The following is a 15,488-nucleotide window of genomic DNA, read 5'->3' as shown; positions in this document are numbered from 1 at the left end:
GGATGCCATCCTGTACCTCCTACATAGAGCCCACTCACACCTGGACGGGGGGAAAGCCATGGTCAGGATCCTGTTTCTTGACTTTTCCAGTGCCTTTAATACCATTTGGCCCAATGTGCTCCAGGAAAAACTGAACAGGATGCAGGTGGACCCCTGCCTGGTCGCTTGGATCTCCGACTACCTCACTGACAGACCACAGTATGTCAGGCTGAAGGACATCATGTCTGACACTGTGGTCAGCAGCACAGGAGCACCACAGGGAACTGTGCTGTCCCCGCTTCTCTTCACCCTGTACACCTCTGACTTCTGCTACAACTCTGAATTATGCCATATTCAGAAGTTTGCAGACGACACAGCCATCATGGGGTGTATCTGGTATGATCAGGAAGAGGAGTACAGAAGTCTGGTGAGGAACTTTGTCACATGGAGTCACACAAACCACCTGCAACTCAACACCTCAAAGACCAAGGAACTGGTTGTGGACTTCGGGAGGTCCAGAGAAGGTCCACTGCCGGTTCAGATAGAGGGGGAGGAGGTGGAGGTGGTCAACAAGTACAAGTACCTCAGGCTTTGGGTACTTGACAACAAACTGGACTGGTCATGCAACACTCAGCACCTGTATAAAAAAGGCCAAAGCAGACTGTATTTCCTCAGAAGGCTGAGGTCTTTTAACATCTGCAGGAAGCTCCTGAGGATGTTTTACCAGTCAGTGGTTGCTGGAGTACTTTTCTATGCTGTGGTGTGCTGGGGGAGCAGCACAGCAAAGAAGGACTCATCCAGGCTGGAAAAACTGATCAGGAAGGCTGGCTCTGTGGTCGGCATGAAGCTGGACACTCTGGTGTCAGTGGCAGAGAAAAGGACACTAAAGAAATTGCTGGACATTATGGACAATGTTGGGCATCCTCTGCACACGGCCATAAATAACCAGAGGAGTCTGTTCAGTGACAGGTTGCTTCTCCCAAAGACAAGAACCAACAGACTTAAAAACTCCTTTGTCCCACACGCCATCAGACTGCTTAACTCCTCTCTGGAGGGGAGAGGGAGGGGAAACAGGAGGACAAAGGAGGGGGGAACAACTAAGCTGTTGTGCCATTTCACTTCACTGTGCAATACTCTTTGTGCAATACTTTTTGTTAATAGTCAACGGTGCAATAGACTTCAATACTTGAAATGTGCAATTCCCTTGTATTCTTATTCCTATTTATTCTATTTATCCCTTTCGTATATTTTATTTATATATGTCTCTGTATTTATATATGTGTATATATATAATATTCTGCTCACGTTCTGTAACTTCTGTCGGTGCTGTGCTTTTGGAAACCGAATTTCCCAGAGGAACCCACCCGAGGGATTAATAAAGTTTTATCTTATCTTATCTTATCTTAATAACAAACCGTGGCTCTCTAAAGATATTAAGGATCTGATTCTTAAAAGGAAAATTGCTTTTAACGAGGGAGACGTTCCCACTGTGAGAATATTGAGGAAGGAGGTGAGGGCTGCAATAATGATTGCCAAGATGAGGTACAGAAATAAGATTGAGGCAGAACTCAGCAGTAACAACCTCAAAAGAGCTTGGCTTGGTATGAAAACAATGGCAGGGCTACACACGAAAGGTAAAAGTAGTATTACCTTAGAGGGGTTTACCTCTGACAAACATCTGGCAGACAGTCTTAACAGTTTTTACATTCGTTTTGAGAACTATGACTGTTCTAGGCAGACCAGCACACTGAGGGCAGGGCTCTAGACTAACTTTTTGACATGGGCGCACCGGTACGCCTAACTTTAAAAATTTAGGCTTACCGGCACAAAAGTTAGGTGCACTCAAATTTTTCAACCGCATCGCTTAACACCGCAGTTTTACATGTGCACTTTCTTTTTTGGGGGGGGGGGGGAGTCCATACAGACAATATTCATTTCTAAATTATTAACTAACAAACTTGTGCTTAAATTGCTTTGTCAATATTGTAGAAAATGTTAAACTTAATCATCATCTTGGCTCCTCTGACGACCTGTTTGCTGCTGCCTGCTGCTGAAAGGCAGTGGGGAGAGGGGACACTTGGGCAGTGCATTTATTGAAGCATGTAATGTGTTTTCTGGATACACTGCTGTTTTTTCAGCATTCAAAGATTGATGGCACCGTGTCAGAGCTGCCTATGAATTTCAGATGGATCAGTCCTTAACTTAACACAAAAGTTATCAATAGTTCTTTTCATCGTTTCTTATTACCCACAGCTACATCCACTTCTGTCAGGCCTAGGCTGCTCACTAGGGCTGGGTATCATCACTGATTTCTATAATCCATTCGATTCCGGTTCTCAAAGTCCTGATTCGATTCAATTTAGCCTCAGACGGTCAGAAATATTATAATTCTGATCATTTATCAGTACTGATACACATGAGACTTCATCAGAATTGTGAACATCACAGCAGATGCCTTTGTGTCAAAGTAACTGAGAATAAAACACAGAAAAACATGAAGGAGATTTTCCTGGTCTGGCGTTTTATAGCAGATAACCTTAAAAATATTCTGCAATATTCTGCAATTTTGCACAATTTTAAGAAGTTTAAATTTCTTCATTATTGAACAGCAGAAATTAGGCTTTCTTGTCCGAGGTCATTTAAGTGAAAAAAAGAAAAAGAAAAGAAAAAGACAGCGGCCGACAGCGCTGTAAACAATGGTAGACTGGTGGGTAATAAGCCAATGAATAATGCAGAAAACAGAGATTTGAGACAGCAGCTCAGAATCTAGCGCAAAAAAGACGGAAACACAGCGTGGACCCGACGCATCAGAATCGCTAAGCTCCGACAGCGTGTCCGTGTTCAGGCCGGGGGGTGAGAAAGCCGAAAAAGACAAAGCTGATTCTGATGCGTCGGGTCTGCTCTGTTTACGTCTTTGTGTGGAATCCGTTAATGAATTGATATCGCTGTATTCAAGCTACTCACCTTTTCTCTTCCATCTGCACTTTCAACTGGACCACGGCCAATCAGAGAGGTCCCGCCCCTGACTATCTCTGATTGGTTTAGTCCACGATAGGTGCATAATGTGTGTCTGTTGTTGACCACACGGAGAGTTGCAGAGTTTTGTTTTATTTTTTTGTTACCCGAAAATATTTGGTCGCACCGGTGCGACCAAATATTTTTTTTTAGTCGCACCACTGAAAAATTTGGTCGCATTTGCGACCAAATTGGTCGCACTCTAGAGCCCTGGAGGGAAAAGACTATCACTCCCCCATCAATTTGTATTGATGAGAGGGGGGTAGCTAATCTTTTTAGACACACCAAAAGCAAGAGTCCTGGACCTGACAACATCTGTGGACAGGTACTGAGAACTTGTGCTGATCAGCTGAGTGGGATTTTTCACTATATCTTCTCACTTTCTTTAGAGCTACAGACAGTACCTAAGATTTGGAAACATGCTATTATTGTTCCAGTTGCTAAGGGCAGTTCTCCTAAGGCACTGAATGATTTTAGGCCTGTGGCTCTGACTTCTTTAGTGATGAAGACATTTGGGAAGATAATTAAGAAGGAGATTTTAATGCAAGTTGAACACCATCTTGACCCCTTCTAGTTTGCCTATAGAGCAGGGAGAGGTGTGGAGGACGCTGTTGTCACACTCCTGCATCTCTTGTATAAGCATCTTGAGGCCCCCCACACCCATGCAAGATTATTATTTGCTGACTTTTCATCTGCATTTAATACAATTCAACCCCTCTTACTTGCTGACAAGCTTTACAATCATTTTAAGCTTGACACTAGTCTGGTCGGCTGGGTGACAGACTTTCTGACCAATAGGTCACAATGCGTGAGGGTGAATCATGTATTTTCTGATGTGCTCTCCTCCTCTACTGGATCACCCCATGGTTGTTGCCTCTCTCCCCTTCTGTTCATTGAACAGACACATCCTGAAGTTTGCTGACGACACAGTAATCATCAGTCTTCTAGTGGGGGATGAGTCAGGCCATGGACAGGTTGTAGATGATTTTGTGAATTGGTGTGATGAGTCCTTCCTTTCACTTAATGTGTCAAAAACTAAAGACATGATTATTGATTTTAGGAAGTCCTCTTATAGCTCATCACCACTATCATTAAAACTGCCGCTATTGGGATAGTTGAGAGTTATAAATATCTAGGTGTGGTACTTGACCATAAACTGTGTTTTGAATCTCATGCTGATGCCACTACTAAAAAAGTTCAACAAAGACTGTTCTTTTTAAGGAAAATGAGATCTTTTAATGTCTCATCTGAGATGTTGTCCTTGTTTTATAGAAGTTTTATCAAATCTGTGATGTCTGTTTGTATCGCTGCCTGGTTTGGTAGCCTGACAGTGAAGAATATGAATCGGTTGGGACTTCTGGTAAAAACTGCTAGCAAAATTTCAGGGCGTTGGCAAGATGGACTTTTGGCCATTTACAATAGAAATGTGCTTAGAAAGGCTCATTCTATTAGTAATTGTGTGAACCATCCTCTTCACAGTGAGTTTGAGTTGTTGCCTTCCGGCCGCCGTTTTAGAGCACCTCCGAGGAGGACTAAAAGACTCCAGGTCTCTTTTATCCCTACTGCGTCTTGTCTTCTTAATGGCAAATAATTGTCCTTGAACTTTCTATCATTATTATTGTTATTATTATTTAATAGTATTGTTCTGTTTATTTTTATCCTGCTGCTAAACTAATTTCCCCTTGTGGGACAATAAAGAAATTGAATTGAATTGAAAGTACATCAAAGTGCTTTCCAGTAATACCATGATACAGATAAAATCACTATATAAAAAAAATATAAATTACAGGTATACGGAGCCAGAAACGGCTCGCCGTACACACTGGCGCCATCTTGGTATGCGTATGTATCTATATCCTTTCATGATATCCTTTTACAGTGGGGCAAAAAAGTATAGCAGCAACTGGGGTGCACCTGCCTTGAAATAATAGTTCCACCTGAGGTGTTGCTCCATTTTTTCTCTCCTTCTGTACAGTCCATGTGACAAAATAATATACTGCATAAATTGGTCATGTTACCAAAGTCATTTTGAATATTCATAGTCACAGAAAATAACAAATAAACAAATTAAATAAATTAAATTAGATGATTAACACAAAAGTGGCCACGCATTTTGGGTGTGCCACACACTCCCCTACAAACAAAAGTGGCTCCCGACACTTGCAATTAACAGTCCAAACTTACATTAACTCTGAATCAAGTTTCAACTCTTCACTCAATATACACACATATTACAAATACATATGGGTGTGCTACGATTTTTCCATTTTCTGAATACCCAACACTATATAAGCACAAGGTCTGTCTGAAACTTAACAGCAGACAGGGTAAGTGACAGCTGAGTGTACACCAGGCATCATATGGATGGGTTGGACTCAATGCCAGTACGATTGTGGATACTGATACATATAAAACACTGGCTGTACACCTATAGAACTAACAGCAAGACGTGGCTGATACGTTGGCTGACCAAGGGAAGAATAGGTCAGCATCTGGCCAGGTTTTCTCTCCCTTGTAGATCTCCTTAGTGCGGGCTGAGGTTCAGGTTGAAACCCTTGAATGTTTTCACTGCAGTCATTGGTCTGGGGCTCCAGCTGCTCTTTGCAATACTCTGGTTCCTCAACAGAGGGTGAAATCTCATTCTCCCCCTCTTGCTCCATCTCTCCTACACTCACTCGGTCAGACTCTGATTCCACAGGAACATCTCCACCCCGCGTGCCGCCAGGTGTCTCAGGACTAACCAGTGGCCCACTCACTGGAACATGATTAGAAATGTCCCAATTGGTCCTTGATGGCTCTCTGGGTACCCGCAGCCAGTAACAAGGTGCCTCCTCATCGGTTTCAGATCCACTCACATCACCATCCTCTCTTTGCTCGACCGTTTCACAGGGCTGATTTGACTTTCCTTTTGCCCTTGGTGGCCTATCAGGCACGGAAACATCTGTAATGTCTACTGGTAGATCATTAACTTGAAGCAACAAATTTCTGTGGAGGGTGCGAGTGTGGTGACTTCTGTTCTCAGGGCTGACTTTATAAACTGGGTTGTCACCAACCTGCTCTCTGACAATGTAGATGTTTTTCTCCCAATAGGGTTTCAGTTTGCATGGACCTCCCCTTTCTGCAAGGTTGCGAACAAGAACCCTGTCACCTGGTTGTAGGGTTACACCCCTGTTTCGTTTGTCATAATAGTGCTTGCCTTTAATAATAATAATAATAATAATAATGCATTGGATTTATATAGCGCTTTTCAAGGCACCCAAAGCGCTTTACAATGACATTATTCATTCACGCTCACATTCACACACTGGTGGAGGCAAGCTACGGTTGTAGCCACAGCTGCCCTGGGGCAGACTGACAGAAGCGAGGCTGCCATATCGCGCCATCGGCCCCTCTGGCCAACACCAGTAGGCGGTAGGGTAAAGTGTCTTGCCCAAGGACACAACGACCAGGACAGAGAGGCTGGGGATCGAACCGGCGACCTTCCGGTTATAGGTGCCCTTCCCAACCCCATGAGCCACAGTCGCCCCAATTGGCACTCGAATGTTGGCTGTTCGTGCTGGCTATCTTGTATGCTTCGATCATTTTCTCCTTCCATCGTTTTACATATCCACTTGGAGTGTCGGCCTCGTCCTCAGCTACCAATCCAAAGAGGAGATCAACGGGGAGACGTGGATGGCGACCATAAAGGAGGTAATATGGAGAAAACCCAGTAGACTCATGTTTGGTGCAGTTGTATGCGTGAACAACGTGAGACAGGTGATCTTTCCAGTTCTCTCTCTCTTTCTCGCCCAACGTCCTGAGCATTTGTAACAAAGTTCGATTGAACCTCTCTGCAGGGTTGCCCTGTGGATGGTATGGGGAAGTTCTAGAATGGTTTACACCGGACAGTTGTCTGAGAGCCCTAAATAACTCATTCTCAAACTCCCGGCCTTGATCATGGTGAAGCTTAGCTGGATACCCAAACCGCAGGATGAAGTCACCAAAATTCGATCTGCAGCCGTCTTTCCAGCCTTGTTTTTAGTGGGATATGCCTGTGCAAATCTGGTGAAGTGGTCGACCACAACCAGTATATATTCATATCATAGCACTGATGTCAAGTGGACAGCGTGAAAGGGTGTCTGCATCAATGTTCTGTTTGCCTGGCCGATACCTGATGTCAAAATGGAAGTTGGCAAGCTGCCCCACCCAGCGATGACCCACAGCATTGAGCTTGGCTGTGCTCATAATGTAGGTCAGGGGGTTGTTGTCTGTGAAGACCGTGAAATGGGGTGCATAGTATAAGTAATCGACAAATTTGTCGCGTACTGCCCATTTCAAAGCCAAAAACTCCAGTTTCCCACTATGGAGGTGGTAATTCTGTTCTGCTGGAGTCAGTGTGCGCGACCCATAACCTATCACCCTCATCTTATCATCTTGCTTTTGGTACAGGACCGCCCCCAGACCCTGTTGGGACGCGTCTGTGTGCAGTATAAAAGGGCGATCAAAGTCTGGGTAGGCTAGCACTGGTGGGCTTGTTAGAATGTCTATGAGACACTCAAGAATCTGTTGGTGTTGACTGCTCCATTCTACTGGGGTCCGTGAAGATAACTGCGGCCCCTTCATTTTTCCTCTTACAAGTTTAGTTAGAGGTGGGCTGGGGTTTGTCTGGAGCAATTCGTAAAGTGGTCTGGCTATGCGGGAGAAGTCCTGCACATAAGCCCGGTAATAGCTCAGAAAACCCAGTAGCCGCCTGACATCACCGACTGTTTGGGGGGTTTTCTGCTTTAGTGCATGTACTGCCTCAAGATCCTTTGGATCTATCCTCACTCCATCTGCAGACACCAAGCGGCCTACATACCTGACCTCTTTGCGGAGTAGCTCACATTTCTCAGCCCGGAGTTTAACTCCATGACGTTGCAGAGCTTTAAGTACACGCCGCAAGACCTCAACGTGTTCCTCAAAAGACCTGGAGAAACACAGCACATCATCCAGATAAGGGACGCAACACTCATCTCTGAGTGTGTCCAGCATTTCCTCCATGCTTCTTTGGAAGGCTGCTGGAGCACTGGAAAGGCCAAACGGGATTCTGACCCATTCATATAAGCCCCATGGGGTGGTGAATGCAGTCAGGTGTCTGGACCCCTCCGCGATAAAGCCTTGGTGGTAAGCCTTACCCTGATCTAAGATGGAAAACCATCTGTAGCCTCCGAGTGAGTCAATCAGGTCCTGTATGCGGGGGAGGGGGTGCCGATCTGGCACAGTCTTTTTGTTGAGGAGCCGGTAATCAATGCACAGGCGCAATGATCCGTCTTTTTTCCTCACACAAACAATAGGGGCAGCATATGGCGAGTGTGATTTTACAATCCACCCATTCACAAGCAGCTCCTGACTATATATTCTTTAACCTCCCTGTACAATGGCTTTGGGACTGACGCATAAGCCTTTTGCACTGGGGTGTCATCTTTGAGTCTAATTGACATTTGGAGAGAGGGTATACATCCAATGTCACTGCTGTCCCGTGCAAAAGCAGCTGATTCCTCATTCAGCATTTTCTCGACTATTCTCTGCTGTTCCGAACTAAGGTGACTGAGGTCAACCGGTGGCTGCCACAGGTCAGCAGAGGGAGTACCAGGAGAGGCCACATTAACTTCAGCCTTCAATACACTAGCTTGTGTTAGACCCCCATATCCAACATCCTGTTCGCCTAGCTCAAGAACTTTGGCAACATGTTGGATGGAGCCAAGTTGGGACCTCTTTGGCAGAGTGATTACTTGGTTAGTGTGGTTGGAAATTGGCACTCTAACAAATGGTTGCTTGTTGTTACTGATTTCTAGCAGGCCTTCTCCCACACTAAGCTGCTCTAGCATGGCGCTATCCTCTAGTGGCTCATACAGGACAACTGGATTGGAAATGTCAAAGGTAGACGGTACTTTACATCGCACATTTACTGTTTTACCAGGTGGAACATAAACATTTTCCTTCCCTACCCTAATGGTGGTTATACTGTGGTTTGACTCCTGCAGATTGATAAAGTTGACCATGGCCCTTGCCTGTTCTTCCTCCACTCCTAGGGCTTTGCGGAGAAGGCTGAGGATCATAGTGTGTGCATCTGCATCACACTTATGACTATTAATCATCCCTTGGAGGACATTGGCTCCCAGTAGTGGCTGGGGGAGGGGGAGCTGGCTGATTAGGAAGGGTACTTCCATTGTAAGATTGGGATCGGTGTTCCCCGGGAGATTAACGGTTAGCTTCACCCACCCATCATATGGGATTGGCTGTCCATTTGCTGCACACAGGTCAAGGCTTTCCCCAGGATCAAGAAGTTCTTGTAAGGGCCTCACTGCATATTGGGGAATGAACGTCTCCTTCCAGGATCTATCAATGATGCTCACTTGCGAGCCAGTATCAAATAGTACTGTCACAGCATAGCCGTTGACAAAACAATTTAGAAGGCTCTTTTTACCAATCAATGGCACTGTTCGGGCTGTACTGTCAGTAACTGCTTGGCTTTTCGGTGGGGAGGGCTGGCTTTCTTTTTTGCAGCGTTTTTGTCCCTTCCCCTTCAGATGTCTCAGTTTGCTAGTGGGCATTACTGAGTGGGACTGGGGATTTGGGATGGTCTCTGTCTGTCCCTCAACAGAGACCGGCTCCCGTTTCCCGGCTGGTTGGTTCGTTTTAAACAGCCAATTGCCCTATGCCCGGCATCCCCACACACAAAGCAGTGATTACAGTTTTCTGACCCTTGCTGCATACATTTGGTGCAGCTGGGTATTTTACCTCTCCTTGCAGCTGAAGGTTGACTTGGTGGAGGAGTGGGTGCCTGGTTAACAAGAGGCTGGGTGCCATGGAATTGGTCCTGGCCTGGCGTTTGGACAGGTGCAGTCTTTGATTGGGTTGTTTGAATAGCTGCCGCTTGTTGGCCCATTAAAGTCGCAACCATGTTAGTCAAAGCCTCCACTTGTGCACTAAGCTGTTGGATCGCATCATTATCCCCACTGTTTGCACTCACATCTCCTCCTTCCACCTGGACACTATGTGTATGTGTTGTTTTTTGACGGGGGGCATGACCTAACCTACGCTGGTGTTCATTTTCATCGCTAATCATCTTCATAACCTGGCTGCGAATCTCCTCATCAGTGACGTCGCTGTTTGAAAGGAGTGGCCTTAGTTGCTGTCTGATGTCAGTATGTTTTGTGCCCAGACCTTGGTAGATACTGTGAAGAAAGACTTCCTGAATAGTTTTGGGTTCATAACGAATGTCTGTACTGACCTGTTTTGATTGGAACAGGATCTTCTGTTTGAGTCCAATCATGCGGTACAAGAACTGTTGTGGGGTTTCTTGTTCACTCTGTCTTGCACACATAAGCTCTTGGAACAATTCAGTGCTGGCCTTTTCACCCAGGTGATCTGAGAAAGCCCTTGAGTTCATTCACAGTGATTTCATCTTTGTTGATGAGCATATCCTTGAAGACACCTGGCTTTACAATCCTCAATACACCCCGGATAACCTCAGTCTCTGTGAAACCCTCTCTAATGCCTTCATCTATCTGTTTACACATGCTGCTATAAGTTATGTCAGCATTGTGGTCCCCAATCTGGCCACCATGCACCTTAAATTCCCTCCGTTGAAGGTAAGAGAGGTCCTTCAAGGAAACCATTCTCTCAGCGGTTACATGTGATGAGGGGTGAGATATTGCTGCATGTGTTACTGGGTCACCTATACTGTGTGCCCCACTAGGGTGTGTGTTACCTGCATTTCTAAAATGCTGTGGCTCTCCACCCCGCTCATCATTTATGATTCTAGGCTGGGCTGGACTCAGATTGGTGGTGCGAGCCTGTGCACCAAAGTCGGTATGCTGTGATGTTGTAGGCTCTCTGGGGATGGAAAGCAAGGGGGTGGTATGCTGTTGAGTGTTAGTAACTGGTGGTGACTGGCCAAAGGTAGCATGCGTCACTGTAGTGCGCTCGACTGTCTTGGCACTAACAACTGGTGACTCCAGTGGTTGCGCCACCCCATTAGCAGTGTTCAATAGGCCACGATTTTCAACCATACTGCATACAAGATCATTTAGCACCAGCAACTGACTCATTCCCTCATCCTCAGAATTTAACAAAGCATCTGACTGCATATAGTTGATAATGCAATCCACACAACCTTCTTCATCAGTGGACTCTAATTCACTACTCTGGCTGTCTGTGACAAGGTCCCTTGCGAGCTGATAGGCTTCTGCACCTGAAAGCTTATACAAGTTCTTTTTGATGCTCCAAACCAGCTCCTTGCGTGCTGTTGCCATGACGAGCTTCAACTAATGAGACACAGAGGTGCAGTTCCGTTGGTGGAGTGAAGACCCTCGTACAGATCTTGACTTCTCTTTGTGGACACCCACCAGCTGTCGTCTCGGCTACAGCGATGCCATCTCACGTTGACTTTATGGTTCTAGTATCATTGGACCCTCTTCCTTAGAAGATTCAACAGGAAGTGGATCCCGGACGAGCCCCCACAATTTGTTACGGGCCCCAGGAATGGTGCCACAATAACAAAGAAGAAATCCCTGCAAATACAGGTAACGTTCAGGAGCAATGAAGACACAGCGCACTCGGTTTGCCTCTGAGATTGCATCTCTTATTCAAGTTTCAATAAACATGAACAACATTAACAACATCCATGTGTGCATGACTCTTTCAGTCCCAGTGTCCATATCTGTCCATTTCCCAAAGTCACAAGTAGAAAAATAAATGCATTCACACTCTACACTTTCCACTATTTTACATGTGCTTAATGTGATCGCTCAGTGAAAGCAAAACAAAAGTATACACATGTTCTTGCTTAAGCAATTGAAAGTCACTGTAATCTACAGTGAATCTACAGCAATATTCAACTGTATCTAAAGCAAACAACACTCTTATCTGGTTGAAGTTAAAGTGGACAACTGTACCGGTTCTGAATACTGAAATTGAGCAAAAATAAACACACATCATTTACAGCACACTGAAGATGAAACTCACTTTTGCATAACATGGGCAACTTCCTTCTACTTCACATGTCATTAACACTCACATACTTTTCAAACATCAATGACACTTAAGCAATAAAACATCTTTGTATCATAAACTTTATATAAAAAAGTAAAGTGTGCGGGAGTACCAACCTTCATAATGAAAAGAAAATAAATCTATATGCATGACCTTCCTGCAAGACAATGCTCTGGGCGCTATGACCCACAGTACAAAAACATTACCGTGACGTTTCTGCTAGCGCCCGCGCAGCCTGACCCCGCTGTCTCACACTGATGCGGGTCAAACGCGCGGCTGTGCCCATAAGTGTTACAGGTACTGTCTTACTTTTTTACAGCTTAGCATGGAGATGAAACATTGCTATGTAACAAACAGTGGTAGTATTTTTTTACCAAGTACTAACCTGCAAATACAGGTAAAGTTCAGGAGCAATGAAGACACAGCGCACTCGGTTTGCCTCTCAGATTGCATCTGAATAGTGGGCGGAAGTCCATCCCCCTAAAGCAACTGGGGTGCACCTGCCTTGAAATAATAGTTCCACCTGAGGTGTTGCTCCATTTTTTCTCTCCTTCTGTACAGTCCATGTGACAAAATAATATACTGCATAAATTGGTCATGTTACCAAAGTCATTTTGAATATTCATAGTCACAGAAAATAACAAATAAACAAATTAAATAAATTAAATTAGATGATTAACACAAAAGTGGCCACGCATTTTGGGTGTGCCACACATAGGTATACTTCAACTGTGAGAGACAGAAAAAAGAAATCCAGGATATCATATTGCATGATTTTTAAACAATACCAAGCTTTTTGGATAAGCTGAACCTTCACTGAAAAAGCCTGACGGGAGTCAGCACTCTTTAGTGCTCAAACTTTCTGCTACTAAATTTAGTTAAAAAGCTGAGGTTATTGTACTCGGCCCAGAAAATCTTAGAAATATGGTATCTAAGCAGATTCTTACTCTGGATGGCATTACCTTGGCCTCCAGTAACACTGTGAGGAACCTAGGAGTCATTTTTGACCAGGACATGTCCTTCAATGCACATATTACACAAATGGTAATGGCGTGTCACAAATTTAGAGGATCATCATTTAGCCTGGAGAAATAGTTTGCTGCTTTATAAAAAAGCCCTCCGCAAAGCCAGAACATCTTACTATTCGTCACTGATTGAAGAAAATAAGAACAACCCCAGGTTTCTCTTCAGCACTGTAGCCAGGCTGACAAAAAGTCAGAGCTCTACTGAGCCAACAATCCCTTTAACGTTAACTAGTAATGACTTCATGAACTTCTTCACAAATAAAATTTTTATCATTAGAGAAAAAATTACCAATAATCATCCCACAGATGTAACATTATCTACAGCTACTTTTAGTACCATCAGTGTTAAGTTAGACTCTTTTTCTCCAATTGATCTTTCTGAGTTAACTTCAATAATTAATTCCTCCAAACCATCAACGTGTCTTTTAGACCCCATTCCTACAAAACTGCTCAAAGAAGTCCTGCCATTAATTAATGCTTCAATCTTAAATATGATCAACCTATCTCTAATAATCGGCTATGTACCACAGGCCTTCAAGGTGGCTGTAGTTAAACCTTTACTTAAAAAGCCATCTCTAGACCCAGCTGTCTTAGCTAATTATAGGCCAATCTCCAACCTTCCTTTCATATCAAAAATCCTTGAAAGAGTAGTTGTCAAACAGCTAACAGATCATCTGCAGAGGAATGACTTATTTGAAGCGTTTCAGTCAGGTTTCAGAGCTCATCACAGCACAGAAACAGCTTTAGTGAAGGTTACAAATGATGTTCTTATGGCCTCTGACAGTGGACTCATCTCTGTGCTTGTCCTGCTAGACCTCAGTGCTGCGTTCGATACTGTTGACCATAATATCCTATTAGAGCGATTAGAACATGCTGTAGGTATTACAGGTACTGCACTGCAGTGGTTTGTATCATATCTATCTAATAGACTCCAATTTGTACATGTAAATGGAGAGTCCTCTTCAGACACTAAGGTCAATTATGGTGTTCCACAGGGTTCAGTGCTAGGACCAATTCTATTTACATTATACATGCTTCCCTTAGGCAGCATCATTAGAAGACATAGCATAAATTTTCACTGCTATGCAGATGACACGCAGCTCTATCTATCCATGAAGCCAGGTATCACAGACCAATTAGTTAAACTGCAGGAATGTCTTAAAGACATAAAGACCTGGATGGCCGCTAACTTTCTGCTTCTTAATTCAGATAAAACTAAGGTTATTGTACTCGGCCCTGAAAATCTTAGAAATATGGTATCTAAGCAGATTCTTACTCTGGATGGCATTACCTTGGCCTCCAGTAACACTGTGAGAAACCTTGGAGTCATTTTTGACCAGGACATGTCCTTCAACGCACATATTAAACAAATATGTAAGACTGCTTTCTTCCATTTGCGCAACATCTCTAAAATTAGAAATATCCTGTCTCAGAGTGATGCTGAAAAACTAGTTCATGCATTTATTACTTCCAGGCTGGACTACTGTAATTCATTATTATCAGGATGTCCTAAAAACTCGCTGAAAAGTCTTCAAAATGCTACAGCAAGAGTGCTGACAGGGACTAGAAAGAGAGAGCAGATTTCTCCTGTTTTGGCTTCCCTTCATTGGCTTCCTGTTAAATCCAGAATTGAATTCAAAATCCTGCTCCTCACATACAAGGTCTTAAATAATCAGGCCCCATCTTATCTTAATGACCTTGTAGTACCATATCACCCTATTAGAGCACTTCGCTCTCGCACTGCAGGCCTACTTGTTGTTCCTAGAGTATTTAAAAGTAGAATGGAAGGCAGAACCTTCAGTTTTCAGGCCCCTCTTCTGTGGAACCAACTTCCAGTTTGGATTCGGGAGACAGACACTATCTCTACTTTCAAGATTAGGCTTAAAACTTTCCTTTTTGCTAAAGCATATAGTTAGGGCTGGACCAGGTGACCCTGAATCCTCCCTTAGTTATGCTGCAATAGACGTAGGCTGCCGGGGATTCCCATGATGCATCGAGTTTTTCCCTTCCAGTCACCTTTCTCACTCACTATGTGTTAATAGACGTCTCTGCATCGAATCATATCTGTTATTAATCTCTGTCTCTCTTCCACAGCATGTCTTTATCCTGTTTTCCTTCTTTCACCCCAACCGGTCGCAGCAGATGGCCGCCCCTCCCTGAGCCTGGTTCTGCCGGAGGTTTCTTCCTGTTAAAAGGGAGTTTTTCCTTCCCACTGTCGCCAAAGTGCTTGCTCATAGGGGGTCATATGATTGTTGGGTTTTTCTCTGTATTTATTATTGTGCGATCTACTGTACAATATAAAGCGCCTTGAGGCGACTTTTGTTGTGATTTGGTGATATATAAATAAAATTGAATTGAATTGAATTGAATGGTAAATGGCCTGTATTTGTATAGCGCTTTATTTAGTCCCTAAGGACCCCAAAGCGCTTTACACTTCATACAGTCATTCACCCA

Source organism: Oreochromis niloticus, linkage group LG1 (assembly GCF_001858045.2).
Source record: "Oreochromis niloticus isolate F11D_XX linkage group LG1, O_niloticus_UMD_NMBU, whole genome shotgun sequence".
Taxonomy (NCBI): domain Eukaryota; kingdom Metazoa; phylum Chordata; class Actinopteri; order Cichliformes; family Cichlidae; genus Oreochromis; species Oreochromis niloticus.
Note: the sequence above shows the minus strand (reverse complement) of the source record.